General features: G+C 38.4%; 1 pseudogene; it reads right to left on the bottom strand.

Annotated features, from left to right (window-relative positions):
* Positions 1 to 2,407: 2,407 nt before the first annotated feature.
* Positions 2,408 to 3,962, bottom strand: LOC101415484 (leucine-rich repeat flightless-interacting protein 2 pseudogene; annotated as a pseudogene).
* Between the last annotated feature and the right edge of the window lie 13,856 nt (positions 3,963 to 17,818).

Here is a 17,818-nt window from a genome sequence, read left to right as displayed (position 1 = left end):
TACTAAAGGTCTCACAAAGCTTTCCTACTTTATTTTTTAAAGGAATAATTGTTATTTTATTCACTTTAGAGTAATCTTAAACTTCAAGCCAATTTTATCTTATATGGTCTTGATTCATTAGATTATCCCTAATATTTTTCGGTGTAAACACTTTGCAGATCCAGTAATCATTTCCAAGAAAACCACCTTGATTCTAAGTGCAAAAAGAGAATCAGAAACCCTGAAAACTGCCTGCCCTCAAGGATAAAACCTCCTGAACTGGGTACCTTTAAAGATGCCACTAAAGTTCTTAAAAGAAAATATTCTATATACCAAATTATTTTTACTTGAGAAGGAGAGACAAGAGGGGCAGGATAGGAAGGGACATGATGGCCATGATTTGTTTTGCAGGCTCCTGCAACAAAATGAATGTATTGGTAGGCGATTGTGTACAGCAAAAGGGTGTATTGAATAGAATCTCCAGGCAGATTTCCCATCCTGCCCGCCCTGCCCCTCTCCCGGCATCAAGCTTGTCTGAAGTTTCATTCCACACAGAAGTAGCAGATGAATGAAATACTTCACAAGGTATAGCAGAGTTGATATTGAAGAATAAGGAATAAGGATTCACTCTTACTTTAAGCGTTTAAGGCTTTGGAATTCCCCTGCTCCATGCAATAAAGTAAGTTTTATTATGCCTACTATATGTTTTTCTAATGTTTTCTTATAAAAATTTAAGAATTTTATAAAAAGACTTTTTCCTCCAAACATATAAATTTGAATGAAACATATTCATCACCTGTAAATGTGTTTCTTCACTAAAATGTAAATGTGGTCTGATATTAATGGTAAATGTCTTATTTTTTTCTTTTATTTTTTAAGGATAAACTATACAAATGTCACATAAATAATATAGGGGATTCCCATATGCCCTGCTCCCTACACCTTCCACATTTTCCCACATTAACAACATGCTTCATTACAGAGGTACAATCATTGCTATTGGTGAACGCATTTTGGAGCATTGCCACTAAGCACGGATCGAAGTTTACATTGTAGTTTACACTCTCTCCCACTCAAGATATATATTGGCCTCTATCTGTCATTGCAATGTCATTCAGGACAATTCCCAAGTTCCTAAAATGCCCCCCGTATTACACGTTTTTCCCTCTCCTTGCCTTCAGAACCTCCAGTGGCCACTCTCTCCACATCAATGATATAATTTCTTCCATTGTCAGAATCATAATAAGTCTAAAGTAGAATACCAGTAAGTCCACTCTAGTCCACATTTTATTCCCCAATCCTGAGGATTCTGGGATGGTGATGACCGCTCCACCTCTAACTGAGAGTAGGCTGTGATTCCTTATGGCTGATGGATGGGACTCTTGCTTACAATTGTAGACTCAGTTCCTTGGTATGGTTGTTGTCTATCATCAGGGTAAATGTCTGTTGACCATGGGAGATCAGTGGAGTCTGAATTGCACTGTAGAGAAGGCGCTTGTGTTTCCTTATGTCTCCCGCACCTATCTCAGTGAGCACTCGCAGAATCACTGTCCTCTAGAACCAATGCCAAGACCACCCAGTGCCTAATCACTGAGGCAGCTGGAGGGAAATGGATGTTAGTTTTAGTTCAAAGTCAAACTACAAAAAAAAAAAAAACCCAAGTATTCATTCATGAAGATTCAAACCAGTTTCATTCTTTCATAAATTATAAAATACAATATTAGCTATTTATTTGTTTGTTTGTTTATTTATCCCCCTCCCTCCATTGTCTGCTCTCTGTATCCATTTGCTGTTTGTTCTTTTGTGTCTGCTTCTATTCTCATTAGGTTGCTCAGGGAACTGATTGTGGGAACTTTCGGAGTGGAAGAGAGGCAATCATTCTCTTGTGCCACCTCAGCTCCCTGGTCTGCTGCATCTCTTAGTATCTCTCCTCTGTGTCTCTGTTTTTGTGTGTCATCTTGCTGTGCCAGCTCTCTGCATGGGCCAGCACTCCTGCGTGGGGCAGCACTCCTGTGCATACTCCATGTGGGCCAGCACTCCATGTGGGCCAGCTTGCCATACAGGCCAGCTTCAATTCACCAGGAGGCCCTGGGCATCGAACCTTGGACCGATAGATGGTAGATGGGAGCCAAATTGCTTGAGCCACATCTGCTTCCCAATGGTGGCTATTTTAATGACAAAAATCAAATAGTATTGAAAGGCATTTGTGTCAATGGGCAAAAAGTCAGTGCCTCTGAGCAAGGCTCAAAGGAGCAGCATGCAGGTCGAATAATGGCCTCCCTATGGCTGGGCCAGAAGCTCTGTCCTATTGGCCTTCATCCTCTCCTGGATCTGACTAGGTGGCTGCTGGTCATCTCCACCTCTTCAATCTTGTCCAGTGCTATTCCTAACTCTCACTGTAGCTTCATTTCAATGAACTATCTACAAGTCAGGCATTCTGCAGCCACTGTGCTTTCTCTCGGGAGCACTTCTACCTTTCTTCCTCTAACTGCACTTTCAGTTTTCTAATCTGTGATAGTAGATCTCCTTTTCTCCAGCAAGTTTTCATAGGCTTGTATCCAGTGGCCCTTCTCCTGCGGACTCCAAGACCTGGATAGCTTCTTGATTCCAAGACTCCGTGCCACCATGATGGCTCCAACCACTGGTTCATGATTGACATCACCATTGGGAGAGCCATCGGGGACTATAATTAAATCATGTTTCTCAGTAGTTCATCTCTGGTGAAGGCCTTTTTTTTTTTTTTTTTTTTTTTTTTTTCTTTCTCTTTTTTTTTTTTTTTTTTTTTTTTAATTTTTTTATTTTTTATTGAATTTGTAATAATATTACATTAAAAATATATATGTGAGGTCCCATTCAACCCCACCCCCCCACCCCCCCTCTCCCCCTCCCCCCAACAACACTCGTTCCCATCATCATGACACATCCATTGGATTTGGTAAGTACATCTTTGGGCACCTCTGCACCTCATATACATTGGTTCACATCATGGCCCATACTCTCCTCTATTCCATCATGTAGGCCCTGTGAGGATTTACAATGTCCGGTGATTACCTCTGAAGCACCATCCAGGGCAGCTCCATGTCCCTAAGACGCCTCCACCTCTCATCTCTTCCTGCCTTTCCCCATACCCTTTGTCCATTATGTCCACTTTTCCCAATCCAATGCCACCTCTTCTATGTGGACACTGGATTGGTTGTGTCCATTGCACCTTTATGTCAAGAGGAGGCTCAGATTCCACCTGGATGCTGGATGCAATCCTCCCATTTTCAGTTGTAATCACTCTAGGCTCCATGGTGTGGTGGTTGTCCTTCTTCACCTCCATCTTAGCTGAGTGTGGTAAGTCCAATAAATCAGATTGTAGGTGCTGGAGTCTGTTGAGGCTCAGGATCTGGCTATCACATTGTCAGTCCAGAGATTCTGGTGAAGGCCTTTATGTTCATCCTCTTATGCTGCAGCACCACATACATACAAGTTTCTATCTTTCTAACTCCTTTGCCTTTTCTTTATCTTCCCTATAAAATTCTGCCATCTGTTCCTCCAGTTCTTCAAAACTCACCAGGTAGATCAAACTACTCTTCTCATTGTCTAACTGTGCAGTGAAAACCATGGCTTTCTTGTACTTTTCTTCCCCTTCAGACAAAGACTCCAGCAATTCATTTAATATAGTATCTGGATCTATTAAGCAATCAGTATTCCTTCTTTCTCGGTTGGATGAGTTTCCATTTAGAGGGACTGTTGCTGAGACAGAATTTTGAGATGAAGGTCTTGTGTTAATTTCAGTATACTATTTATCAGATTTTTCATCCAACCCTTTTTGTTGCCGTTCCAGTTCTTTCATGCCTGTACCTCTAGCTTCTGCCCTGGCAGCCCATTTTACTGCCAGCCTTGCCTTTGCCTCTCAAGCAACGTGACTGAAAGCTTCATGTTCTGCAGAAATTGGTCTTTTATAGGTGTTCTTTCCTTCCAGGGCCGGGCGTCCCCATCTTGTTTTCTTAATAGTCTTTTATTTATTTATTTATTTTTTAAAATATTACATTCAAAAAATATGAGGTCCCCATGTACCCCCCACTCCCCTCACCCCACTACTTCCCCCACAGCAACATTCTCCTCCATCATCATGACACATTCATTGCACATGGTGAATACACCTCTGAGCATCGCTGCACCTCATGGTCAATGGTCCACATCATAGCCCACACTCTCCCACGTTCAATCCAGTGGGCCATGGGAGGACATACAATGTCCGGTAATTGTCCCTGCAGCACCACCCAGGACAACTCCAAGTCCAGAAAACGCCTCCACATCTCATCTCTTCCTCCCATTCCCCGCACCCAGCAGCCACCATGGCCACTTTCTCCATACCAATGCCACATTTTCTTCGATTACTAACCACAATAGCTCATGAATAATAGTCTTTTAACTCTGAAAGATGACTTACCTCCGGATTTCAGTCCTGTTTTTGGTTAGGTGGGCAGACTGCCCCAGGCTGCAGCCGGGGCTGAACAGGGCAGCCTCTGGCGCCCACAGTCAGCGGGGGGTGGGTGGAGTCCCCTCAGCGCCCCAACTGCCTCTGGAAGGAGCCACAGCCCAAGAGCAGTAGAGGAGAGGCGGGTCCACGGGGTCCTTTCCCACTGTTTTTTTTCCCCCAATTTCGTCCTTTTTTTAAATTTTAAAAAAATTTAAATTAAATTGTCTTTTTTTAAGGTACATAGATCACAAAAAATGTTACATTATAAAATACAAGAGGTTCCCACATACCTCCCCCCCACTCCTCCCACATCAACAACCTTTTTCATCATTATGGCACATTCATTGCTTTTTTCTTGGTTCAGCACTTTCTTGGTTGCTTAAACGTTTAATGTTTTCTAGACTTCTGAGAAAGGGGGTACTTCCAGGATCTGTTTGATTTTCAGTGTTTCTTAGGGGGGGACAACATTTTGGAACTTCTTACTGGGCCATCTTACTGATGTCCTCCATAATCATATTTTATAACCAACAAAGAGTATTTACAAATTCCCTTTGTGTCCAGACATTGGAATACATATTTACTTTTAACAGGTGCAATAAGTGTTCCAAGTTGGTTAATTATATACTATAATTGACATATAATTATGTACAATTATACTAATGGCTAATTATGTTAATTACATGTAAATTAGTGGAAGAGATGAGGCAAGGTAGGAGAAAGGCTCACTGTAGTTCAGGAAATATAGTGTATTTCAGATACATTGTATATTATTTATATCTGAAAGGCAAAGCAAGTTGTTTTGTTGTTTGCTCATATAAGCAAAAACCATTATACCATTAATGTGCATAATGTATAGAGAAGAAAGCAAAATATTATGTGATACTTTAATGACATCATGCTAAATGTATGTTTAATTGAACATATCCATTTTGCAGGAAAGCAATTACTCCTATATACTGTTGTTTTCAATTTTGCTTGATGATACTGATTGGGACATTTAATGTCAAATGCAGTAGATAGAAAGAAAACCAGGACAGAAAGCCTGAAAGTTCTGATTATTTTCACCCTTTAAATATTCTACACTGCCTTCAGAATAGAATAGGGACAGGTATAGCTGTGAAAGATATTAAATAGGAAAAGCTTTTTTTAAAGGCTCTACATTGCTGTTTTCTGTAACAGCATCTTTCTTTTTCTAATATTCTTACCTCCATCTTCCAAGTATTTTCTGGTAAGGCCTCTAGGGAGTTCAACGGCAACATCTTCTGGCCAGAGTAACCCAATAAATTGCATCTATCTGAAGGATATTGATTTTGTCAAAAGGGTTTCAAAGTTTGGACCATAAAACCTAGAGGAACCCTGAGGTCATTTTAAGGGATCCATGAGGTCAAAACTATTTTTATAGTTTATTTGCCTTATTATTATATTTACATCTGCAATGATGGTGCAAAAGCAATGATGGGTAAAATTGTTAGCACTTCAGCATGAATCAAAGCAGTGATACAATACACTAGTAGTTGCGGTGTTTTTCACTGCCACACCCAGGCAATATTCAAGTCGGTTTCGTTTAAGGATGTTTCTGATATAGTAAACATTACTTATTTTTATTAAATCTTAATCTTTGAGTACAATTCTTTATAACATTACATGCGAAAAAGTGGGAAGTATGCACAAAGCATTTCTGCCGTTCACCAAAATAGTATGACTGGTTTTAGGAAATGCTGTGTGCGATTGCTTGAGTTGAGAGCCGAATCATATTTTCGCTTGAAAGAATAACTGACAGACAAACTGTGGCTATTCATACTTGAGTATTTGACAGATTTAACAAAGTGAACCTAACAATATTTGTTATCAATGACAAAATTCAAGCTTGAAGCAAAAATTAAGTTTTGAAAAACTTATCTCAACAACCAAGATCTTGATGACTTCCCAATTCTTAAAAGCTTTTCTGGTGAGATGGGTGTTGATATTAATGAATATGATATTCTTACATTTAAATTTTTTAAATATTTAAGATTTAGCAAGCAAATAATTTTCAAGTGATCAGGGTTTGGTGTTATAAAATAAAGCATGGGAGAAGACTATTCAAAGAGCATGATAGAACAATGGATTTTAATGTATCAAAATACAAAAAAAAATTTCATATGGTTTCAGATTCTATATTGCTATTAGTCTTTAAAAAATACAACTTGTTGGATTTTTGTGTAGTATTAAAAAGAATATGCACAATCATCTGAAAGGACTACTAGACTATTAAAATACTCCTCCCCTTTCTACCTATCTGTGAAAGACCAAATTCCTTATCCTCTTTAAGCAAAACAACACTTAAAGCAGATTAAATGCAGAAGTAGAGGTGAGAATCCAACCAATTATTAAAGACAAGATATAAAATGCTCCTCTCCTCACAAACTTTTTTTAGGAATAATAGTTACTTTTAATAAACATCCAATATATTAAAATCTAATGGGCTTATTCTTGTTATTTTAAAACAAATTAGTAGGTATTAAAAATTTCCTCAGTTTTTTCCTAATACTATATTTATGGATATAACCTATATAAACATGCATTTGGGGTCCTCAAACATTTTTTAAAAGTTTTAATGGTTATCAGTAGCATGCTTTCTGAAAAAGAAAAGGATGGTTCTGTGTGGCAGGAAGTACCCTCCCAGGTAACCAATGTCTCAGGGGTCTAGGATCCAATTTCTGCAGTTGATACTGGATTGGTTTGCCTCTTTCATAGTTTCCAAAAAGAAAGCAGAAATGCTAGAATTCTAAATAAATACACAATCCTTCTCATTTGCTTTGTTGATAAGGGAACCAAGGTGCAGAAAGAAATGTTCTGTGACTCATTTAAAATCCCATGAAAAGTTGGCATCTCTCAAACTAAAACCCAGTTTCCCTGAGCCCTCATCTCTTCCTACTGTACTGTGTATCTTGAAAATAGCTTTGTTTTAAAATTGCATTATTGCTTTTTGACATTATGATGGGGTTGACCTTAATCTCTTCTCAATTTAATGACTCCATCTTTCACATGATTCCTTGTGTGGTAGAATTACTAACATTTACTGGTAGTACAGCCTAAATTCTAGGGCTATTGTTAACTTGAAATGATGAGTAAGTGCAGGATGACCTTTGCGGAACAAATGTAGACACAGAAGTCCCACAGAGTGTGGAGGGTGAACGGTTTCTCAATGGAACTATGCGCATCAAAGTGGATGCAGGTCTGCTGCTGCCTGGGCACCCAACAAGCTACGGAGATCACTGTGAGTCCACATCAAAGGTCAGTGCGTGCAAATTGTCCATTAATTTTTCCATTACTTCCCTTATTTTTTCATCCACCACAAGAGTCTGAGATTGAAGTGGATTTCAGGAATACATGTACATTATATACATTAATCTTTCAAAATTATGCAATCTCAATCACTGAGATGATGTAGTGTGTTGAAAAATAAACTCATTCAATTAAAAGAGGGATAAACACTCCAACTGAATACCCAGTTTCTTTTTGTTGTCTTGTAAACATAGACAGTACCTCTAACCTGGAAAAAAGTCTCAAAGAAGCATGCAATTTATCACAATTGACCACAAAAAATAAAAAATAAAACAAGAACGTGTGGCAAAATAGAATACATCTGATGCTACAAATTAAAAATGTAACTCAGAAATACATGTCCCCGTGTTTATGTTACCAAAAAAAGCAACTCTGTACACATGACTGAATACCCATCAGGTAGAAGATGATTATGCAACTTGAACAACCATTTAGTTTTGATGTTGACTATTAAGTATTCAGAAGACAGATCTAATTTAAAAATTAAAAATTCCATTATCTGTGTGGTTGTGTGTTTATGTATGTTTGTGAGTGGGTACTACATAAACTGGAAAGTTTCCATATGTTCTGAGAACTGTTATTTTGAGGATTTGAAAAAATCCTGGAATTTTCAGGTAGTCAAATGATTTTCTTATTATACTGCATCTGATAAATTACTTGGTGCTATTATGGGCACAATCATGTTAAAATAACCAGTGCTTCTCCTACCTTCCCTTGCCAACACACAAATACCCATAGAAATTCAATATTATCCTAGGATGAAGACCAACACATGTTCTCTAAGATTATTTGTACTACTTCCATGGCCAAATTTATTTTTTGATAAATATCCTTGGTTATTTTTAGTGATCAACAGGATCATTTTGTTCCCTGCAGGAATTCTCTCTTCAGAGCTCCGCTATCTCTTTTTGGTGGGTTCCTCGTACATTGGAATAGAGCAGAAACACTTTCTCCTCAAATTGGAGTTAAATATAATATTAGTACATCTGGACAGCATCATAGTGGGCTCAATTATCCAAATTACAAATAAGGCTTTTTATAAGGAATTCTTCCCCACAGAGTTATGGCTAAAGATAGAATTATAGAAAGTATTTTCAGGATTAGTTATTATCAAGAGGCACAAACTCATTCCCTCTTTCCCTCTCTTAAAATTAGAGTTTTTAAAGCTGTGAGGACTTTGGTGAACACATAGTCAATGCATTTGTTTTATCAAAAAGGACAAAGAAAATAAATAGAAAATCCTACTCTGAGTGCAGGTTCTTTCCAAGTTTAGTTACTTAAGCATTTGAACAGCTGACCAATAATGATGAAGGTCTGTAATTTCTCAGTGTTACTGAGAAACTGTACTTAGGATATGTCAAAGCTTAGTGGGAAAAAGTAAGTTGGAGAGGAAGAGTGAAGAGGACTGAAAGTTATGCCTTTTTTTTTTTTTTTGGAGGTACTGGTAATCAAATCCAGGACCTTGTATGTGGGAAGCAGGCATTATTCAACTACTTGAGCTACATCCACTCCCAATGTATTTTCACTTTATACTTTTTCATGGTCAGGTCCTGACAGTGCTCTTACCACTGTGTTTGGCTTATGGTTGGTTAAAGAAATAAAAATCTAGAGAATAGAAATGCTCTTTTGAAATTTAGAGCTAAACGTAGCTCAGTATGTGAAGATATAATTCCAGCTGTAAAATTATTGTCTTCAGGAAATCAAGATGACACACTTACTAAAGATGTTTGACGTGAGAAAAAACCATAAGTCCTCTGAGGAAGGTTTCATGTTCTATGATATGTTTGCTTACTGTTTAAAAGCTATTACATCAGGTGGCGGACTTGGCCCAGTGGTTAGCGCATCCGTCTACCACATGGGGGGGTCCGCGGTTCAAACCCTAGGCCTCCTTGACCCGTGTGGAGCTGGCCCATGCGCAGTGCTGATGCGGGCAAGTTGTGCCCTGCCACGCAGGGATGTCCCCTGCATAGGGGACCCCCACGCACAAGGAGTGTGCCCTGTAAGAAGAGCCGCTCAGCATGAAAGAAAGTGCAGCCTGCCCAGGAATGGTGCCACACAAACGGAGAACTGACACAACAAGATGACACAACAAAAAGAGACACAGATTTCCGTGCCGCTGACAACAACAGCAGTGGACAAGGAAGATGCAGCAAATAGACACAGAAAACAGACAACCGGGGTGGGAGGGAAGGTGAGAGAAATAAATAAATAAATCTTAAAAAAAAATAAAAAATAAAGGCTATTACATCAGTCTCAAACAGATCCCAAAACTAGGGTCAACAATGACTTTAAGTACACAACCACTAAAGCAGAGAGAGTGTGAATACCAGTTACAGAATATTAGCTTGCTCTGAGTATTCTTGTATACTGCAGACTCAAATGCAATGTCTTATGTGTTTCCCTTCTTCCCTCTTTCCTATGCTTGTGGCCTTTTTCTTGTGGCTATCAGTCCTTCTTGCTACAATTGTTAAGGTGCGTTTTACCACTTTGGAGCTCTGTATGTTGGTGTTTGCAGTTCTTGCTGATCATAAAGGAGCAAAGGGCACAAAGCAGGATAACATCTCTGCTCAAGAGATTATTGATGATCTTGAAGAAAACAGTTACTATTGAGGGCGAGTCAATTACATGTATGTGTGGAAATCTTGCTGCAGTGACATCACTGAGCAAGAAGCGAATAAATAGCATGGCCTCTATTCTGTTTCTAGCCCTCAGCTTTCAGTGAAGTGGTGATGCTGGTGGCGGTGGTGAAGAAGAGGAAGGATCAGGCCATATTTTATAAAGACAGTTTCACGGAGAACATATGTTTGTTCAAGGTAGAATCTGTTTTCATTTTAGATTCTGAGTAAGAATTTCCTCTTCTATATGCAGGGATTTTAGAATAATGTTTTAGAATAATGTTAAACCCCTACACCCACCTTGACACCCCCTCCCCATCTTTCCCACCCCCGCTGCCTTACTCTAACATGCAGAAATCCCCTTCTTAGGGACCTGGGGATTTGATAACCTGGGATCTCCAGCTAATGGGCTTCAGGGAACCCCTCAAAATTATAGCCAAAATATTGCATGTGTAAATGTGCATTTTCCACAGGAAAGATTATAGCTTTCATCAACTTCTCACAGAACACTCTGACCCAAAAGTTTAAAAATTACTGCTGTGGAAATAACACTATTATCAGAGAACAGATATAAAACAAAGCACTCAGTGTAGATCAAGAGTGTTGCAATATCACCCAATAAGAAATTTTCAGAATGTAATTCCCACAGAAATCATTGGATAAATAAAAATTGCCCAGAGACTGCCCTTTGTGCAATTGCTCAAACAATTCCTTAGGCTCCATATTACGGACTGTGGAGCAGGAAGTAGATCAGATAGGCATGGCAATTGAAACACTTGGGACTTAGAAAATTAGGCAAAAGTTTATCAAATCTCTTAGTCATGTCATGCTAAGTTTTATGTTTTAAGCTACAATTTATTGAGCATCTACAGTGTTTTAGGTACTGAACCAAATGCTACTTGTACATTAATTTACACATGTCATTTCCATATGTAACAGGATGTGAATAAGTATCTTACTAGAGGCCCTAAAATTCAAAAAACACAAGTAAACAGTGGATGACAAGCATCCCATAACCCACAGCAAGGTGCTGGGTCACTTCTACAAAGCAAACTATAAGTTAGTGAAACCATATATGCTAGCATTAGCCAATCACTTACCTCAAGCCCATCAAAGATCGTCAAAGAGGCCGATAATGCCACTGGAGGCTGTTTTGGAGTGCATTGCTGTGGAATGTGTGCTGTGGACGTCTCAGCCTCATCATTACCACTCCCTGTGGAGAAGGGTCATGGAGTGCATCCCATCCGTTACGTCATGTCACAGGAAGGCTTCAAGAGTCTTCTGAAGGGTTTACATGTGTACCCTGAGGCTTGGAATGTCCAGCCCATGGCTGTTTTTGCTGGGGAAATATAAGGTTAGAGCCTGTATTAGTCAGCCAAAGGGTTGCTGATGCAAAATACCAGAAATTGGTTGGTTTTTATAAAAGGTAATTATTTGCGGTAGGAGCTTACAGATACCAGGCTATAAAACATGTTATATCCCTCACCAAAATCTGTTTTCACATGTTGGAGCAAGATGGCTGCCGACAGCTGCGAAGGATCAATCTTCCTGGGTTCTTCCCTTTCAGGGTCTTGCTTCTCTCTGGGTTCAAGTTCCTTCCTTTCCAGGGTTTGCTTTTTCCTGGGCTCAGGTTTCCTCTCTTCCTGGGGCTGGCTTCTTTTTCCCCTGTGAGCTTATTTCCTGAGGCTCCAGCTTAAGGCTTCAGCATCAAACACTAACATGAAAATTCCAACATCGAAAACCCTCGCAGCAAAAGCTCCAACTTTGTCCTTTGCCATGCCTTTTATCTGTGAGTTCCCACCCACCCATCAACACCCTAATGATGTGGCCCAATCAAAGCCCTAATCATAACACAATCCTGTCCAGTAATAAACCAGATTACAAATATAATCCAATATCTATTTTTGGAATTCATAACTATATCAAACTGCTACAGAGCCCAGCTGGTGCTGTAAGATCAAGAAAATATTGGTTGGGGAACTAGCTACACTTAACATCCATGACAGAGCAAAGGTCATTCTTTGCCATGAACCAACTATGGGCTTCATGGACTTGGAATATCAGTCTGGGGTTGTTTTGAAAGGGACCCTGCCCAAGAAGATCCTTTGGAGGTATGATGGAAGAACTATCAGAAGACCCAGTGCCAGGCAGAGAATGACAAATTTCCTGCCAGAAGAAATGTGTGGCCTGCCAAACAGGAGCTGCAGCTTAGCATTTCCAATGTGGGGTCAAAGAGGCTGCCTTGGAGTTCTGCTCCAATCCAAGGGTACTATCACCATATTAAAACTGCGTAAGACATTTTTTCCCTTATCTCTCCTGTCTCTCTGCTTTATCTCACCCTAGAAGAAACCAAAGCAATGTCTCACAAGTAGGGAAGGAGGCAGAACAAGGAAAAAAAAGAAGCCTACTGTGCTACATCTTCCTCTGCAGTCCTGCAGTCCTGGAGAATGCTTGAAGGAAAGAGAGTAATTGAGTATTTGGTAGTATGGTGGACTGAACTGAACTGGACTGGACTTTTGTATTATCCAACAGTAATGTGCTGATGTCCTTGTGTAAACATTAATGGCATTCCTTTTCTCTTTCAATAGTGATATAGCTTAGCTGGTAAAGTATATGGTCACCCAATTCAAATGTGACCTGAAAATCTATATACCTGGTTGGAAATTGAATCCATAGATGGGAAAAACAAGTTCACCTTTCATGTTTGAAGAGAAAACGGTGAGAAAGGATTGTTTGCTTCTCATATACAAGTTATAAGACACTCAGTGGTAACAAAGAGCACATGCCTTAATAGTACATTGTATGAAAATATTTATTGCAAAAATTTCAATTATCATTCTAGATTTTAATGCCATCCTGCTCAAGATATCTTTTTTTTTATCATATGCATCTCATATCTAGGTAAATATTACCTTTTGATTATTATAAAGACATATCAAGATCTAGTGCAACCTACTTGATTATTACAATCAAGATTCCGGTGACCAAAATGGTCAAAATCGCATAAACTAATTGTGTTTATTGATTTTTATATAAAGCTGTTATTTCTATCTGGATGTATTCTTCATTACATAAGAATACAATAAAACTATGGAAAACTACAAAATAATTTCTTCCCAAATTATGCTTGGAACATTATTCTGTCATATCAATTATACTTATTATACTTATTAGTTATATGCTTGGTTGTTTTGCTGACAATGATGTTAAATGAACTGGATTTTAAAAATTAAAATATTCCACACGATACATTAATGGGAAAATGCATAATATCTTACTTATATGTTATATAGTAAAAGTGTGATATGTTCTAGAAACCACTCCCATCAAAATACTCTGAGGAAATAGATGTAGAATAGATTATATTCCATTTAGAACATTGCCTGTGTGAAACTACACATGCTGGGAAAAAATGAAAACAGAATGAATCATACATGCAAAGGTCACTTGTCTAAAAATATAGGTCCTCTGAAATGGATAAACACAATCTATTTTGTGAAAGTCATCAAGCAGGAGGATTTTAGAATCCTTCCAAACCATTTGAGCCCCCAAAGTTGTTAATTAATTTATCAGCAGCAGAGGCAGCCATTCTCTGGTGCACTGTCCTCCTGGGGGAGCAAAGCTAAGCAGAGCAGATAAAAGGTGAACCTGCTGAGGTGGGAGAGAGATCAAGGGGCTTAACCTCTCCACAGGAGAGAGAGAGAAGCATATGTGCAAAACAGAGAGGAAAGCTGAGCCCAAACTCTTGATTTCTTTTATTGAAAGCAGACCAAGTATGTCCTCCACAAGTACTGTTCCATAATAATGGTGGACATGCTACACTAATGTAGCAGAACAAACTTTCAAACATTTGTTGTCAACAAGGTATTACACATAGTTCTTAAAAGGAATGGGAAATAATCAGGCCTTTCTCATGTAGATGCTTCAACCACGATTATGGAGAGGAAGCATGGTGCTACAGTAAGCAGGATTCACTGCTGTGGACAGAGAGACACAGCAGGAGTGTACTCTTTTGTTTTGCTTGGTTGTTTTACTGTTGGTTTTAACTGAGCCCTTAACCAGCAACCCACTTTCATTGATAAACATTAGAATGTCTCTTAGATGTATCTGACAGAGTTTTGGATAGCTTGGTATAGTTTGCTTCACCCAGCCTACTGGGATACTTCTTCTACACTGGTGCTTTGTTGTGCCCAAATACAAAGGAAAACATAGGTATTTTAACTGTCTTTTGCTAACACTGTTTATAGGCAAATAAGAATACATGTATACAGTGGTGCAGACAAGGGTAGGGACAGTGAGACCAGTGCATCCTGGATACAGGCAATTTAGGGACACACTGTCATTGCAGAATTTTAAAACAATAATAAAGCCACCTGAAAGTCTGCCTGAGTTTTGTTATCACTATGTGTTGGCAACTATAAACATTATCAGTAATAAAACACTCCACCAGCGCAAACCACTCCCTCCACAGTTTCTCTCAAGGGTGAAAATCTGTGCACACACTCACATATAAAGACCTACTTGGAGTTACCATTTTATTGAGGAAAGACCTTATTTGCTTGTTATTTGGTAAAATGACCCTCTTAAGTTCAAGCAAAACCTAGTTCAGGGCTCAAAATGAGTCTTCCTCAAAATCCTGACCATTATGTTTTTGAAAGAATAACTTTAATTTTTTTACAATTATTTGCTTGTTTACTACAAAGTCTCTCCATAAAGTTGATCTCTTAACAACTTTGTGAAATAAATCCCTATCTATTGATAAGGCTATTGAGGATATTGGAGACTAATTTCCCTAGGATTATACAGTAAATGATAGAGCAGGAATTTTAATTCAGATACTCTGTTATGATTATTTTAAAGTATTATGATTATAGTGAAGTATTTTGTTTCCTTAAAATCAGCAAATAATATTTTTATTTAAATCTCATTCTTTCTTAAGCTAATAAAGATAGAAGCTAAATTCACCTAATTTTTTTGACTTTACAGAATCAAGGGGAAAAACATTTAAAATAACATTACATTTAAAATCTATTCTGTCCAATATTTGTATAGCTACTCCAGCTGTTTTTTGGTTACTATTTGCATAGAATATCTTTTTCCAACCCTTCACTTTTAACCTGGTTGGGGCCTTATATCTGAAGTGAGTCTCTTGTAGACAACATATAGATGGCGCATATTTTTTAATCAATTCTGTCAGTTGGTGTCTTTTGATTGGGGAGTTCAAGCTATTAACATTCAATGTTATATTGTAATATGACTTACTTCATCTGTTTTGACCTTTGACTTTCTGTTGTCATATCATACTATAGTCTTTTTACCTTTTTTAATATTCTTCATTTCTACACTCTTCTCCAAGTCTCTCACCCTTATTTTTTCCTTTCAGCTGCAGCACTCCCGTTAGTAGCTCTTGTAAATTTGGTCTTTTGATAGCATATTCTATCAGTTTTTGTTTGTCTGTGAAGACTTTGGTTTCCCCTTCATTTCTGAAGGTCGGCTTTGCCAGCTACAGAATTCTTGGCTGGCAGTTTTTCTCTTTCAGTACCTTAAATATATCATACCACCTCTTCTCTCCTCCATGGTTTCAGATGAGAGGTTGGCACTTAATCTTATCAAGTTCCCCTTGCATATGATGCTTTGCTTTTCTCTTGCTATTTTCAAAATCTTCTCTTTATTTCTGATATCTGTCATTCTGAATAGTAGGAGTCTCAGGGTAGGTCTGTTCATGTTCATTCTGTTTTGGGTGCATTGTCCTTCTTGGATATTGATATTTATGTCCTATGTAAGGGTAGGGGAGTATTTAGTCATTATTTCCTCAAATATTCTTTCTGCCCCTTTTCCATTTTCTGCCCCTTCTGGGACACCAATAATGTGAATGCTTGCATGTTTTGCATTGTCATTCAGTTCACTGAGACCCTGTTTCATTTTTTCCATTCTCTTCTTTTTCTATTCCCCTGTCTTTCCCAGTTCAGGTGTTCTAACTTCAAAATCACTAATTCTGTCTTTAAGCAGTTCAAATATGCTCTTATGTGCCTCTAATGCAGTTTTAATCTCATCCATCATGTCTTTCATTCCCATAAGGTTAGTAACTTTTCTTTGCAGACTTTCAAATTGTTCTTTATGCTCACCCAGTGTCTTTTTAATATGCTTCATTTTTTTAGTCATATTTTCTTTAAATTCTTTAAAATAGTTTAGGAGAGTATGATTATAATTGATTAATTGTCTTAAATCTTGAATCTCTTCAGTAAATTTGGTTTGTTCCTTTGGCTGGGCCATCTCTTCCTGTTTAAGAGTATGACATAATTTTTTGCTGATATCCAGGCATCTGAATATGTTGATGAATGTACTCTGATGGCCAATTTCTCTTTCTTGCCTGTTATATTTTTTTCACAGCTGTTTGATATTTGGTTCAACTTACCCTAAGTCATTAAAATTGCCCAGCTTAAGTTACCAAAATCATGCCAGGGACTCACTAATGGGGCATAGATGTTCTCCCAGGGGTTAGGTAAAGAAAGCTCTAAATGCAATTTCTGTCCATGTAATTTCAAGATTGGCCAGCAGATGGCGATCATTGGCGCATCTTTCACGGAGGTAATTCTCTGTTTTCCTTTGTTTCCTTCTGGTCAGAGCTCAAGTTCCAACTGGGCTCTGCTGGCCAAATTCACTGAAGAAAAGCCCCCTTAATTCCCTTGTAACAACAGGCAGGGGGGAAGATGTCTGCTCTCCTTTTAGTCAGCTGCAACGCACCAGGGTTTTTACCACCACAGAGTATTTCTGGGTTATGGGAGGGAAGGCTCTCTGGGCCGCCAGAAGGTTTAGTAACTCATAGTTTGTTGTTTCAGCCTCTTCATCTCTCTGTCCCTCACCCTTCTGGTAGTTGTGAAGCACAACCCTGACTGCTGACCCCCAAAGCAGGTCCTTCAGGCAGCTTTTGGCTCTTTCTCCATCGTTTTTGTAAGAGCTGAGCCTTATCTGCCTAATCCAATGCCGTGTTTCCACAGTTCCGCCTCTCAAAAATTCTATTTAAAATTACTTTAATTTGAATTCTAATTAAACTTTTCTTTGTACACTGACATATGAGATCTATAAAATTGCATATGCCTAAAATAATTTGTCATTTGTCTTATTTGTTTATGCAGGCATAAATACAAACTATGCATAATCCTGTGTATATACCTGTGCATGTGTGATGTGAATGTGTGTGTATCTGTGCTTTCTATAATACACTTCATCAGTCCCTAGTCCATGATATCTGAGTTATTTTTTTATAGAACTGGTAATAACTAGACCTTAACAGAATGCCTTTTCACAGAAACCGTGAGAGGATCACTTCTTAGACAATTAACACGTGCACATTTCTAAAGCAGTCAGTGATAGCAAATTTGTCTGTAATATTTAACTCTTCTGGCTAAAAAAAAAAAAAAAGCTAAAT

Source organism: Dasypus novemcinctus, chromosome 1, assembly GCF_030445035.2.
Source record: "Dasypus novemcinctus isolate mDasNov1 chromosome 1, mDasNov1.1.hap2, whole genome shotgun sequence".
In the NCBI taxonomy this organism is placed as follows: Eukaryota; Metazoa; Chordata; class Mammalia; order Cingulata; family Dasypodidae; genus Dasypus; species Dasypus novemcinctus.
Note: the sequence above shows the minus strand (reverse complement) of the source record. Positions and strands in the feature narration are given on the sequence as shown.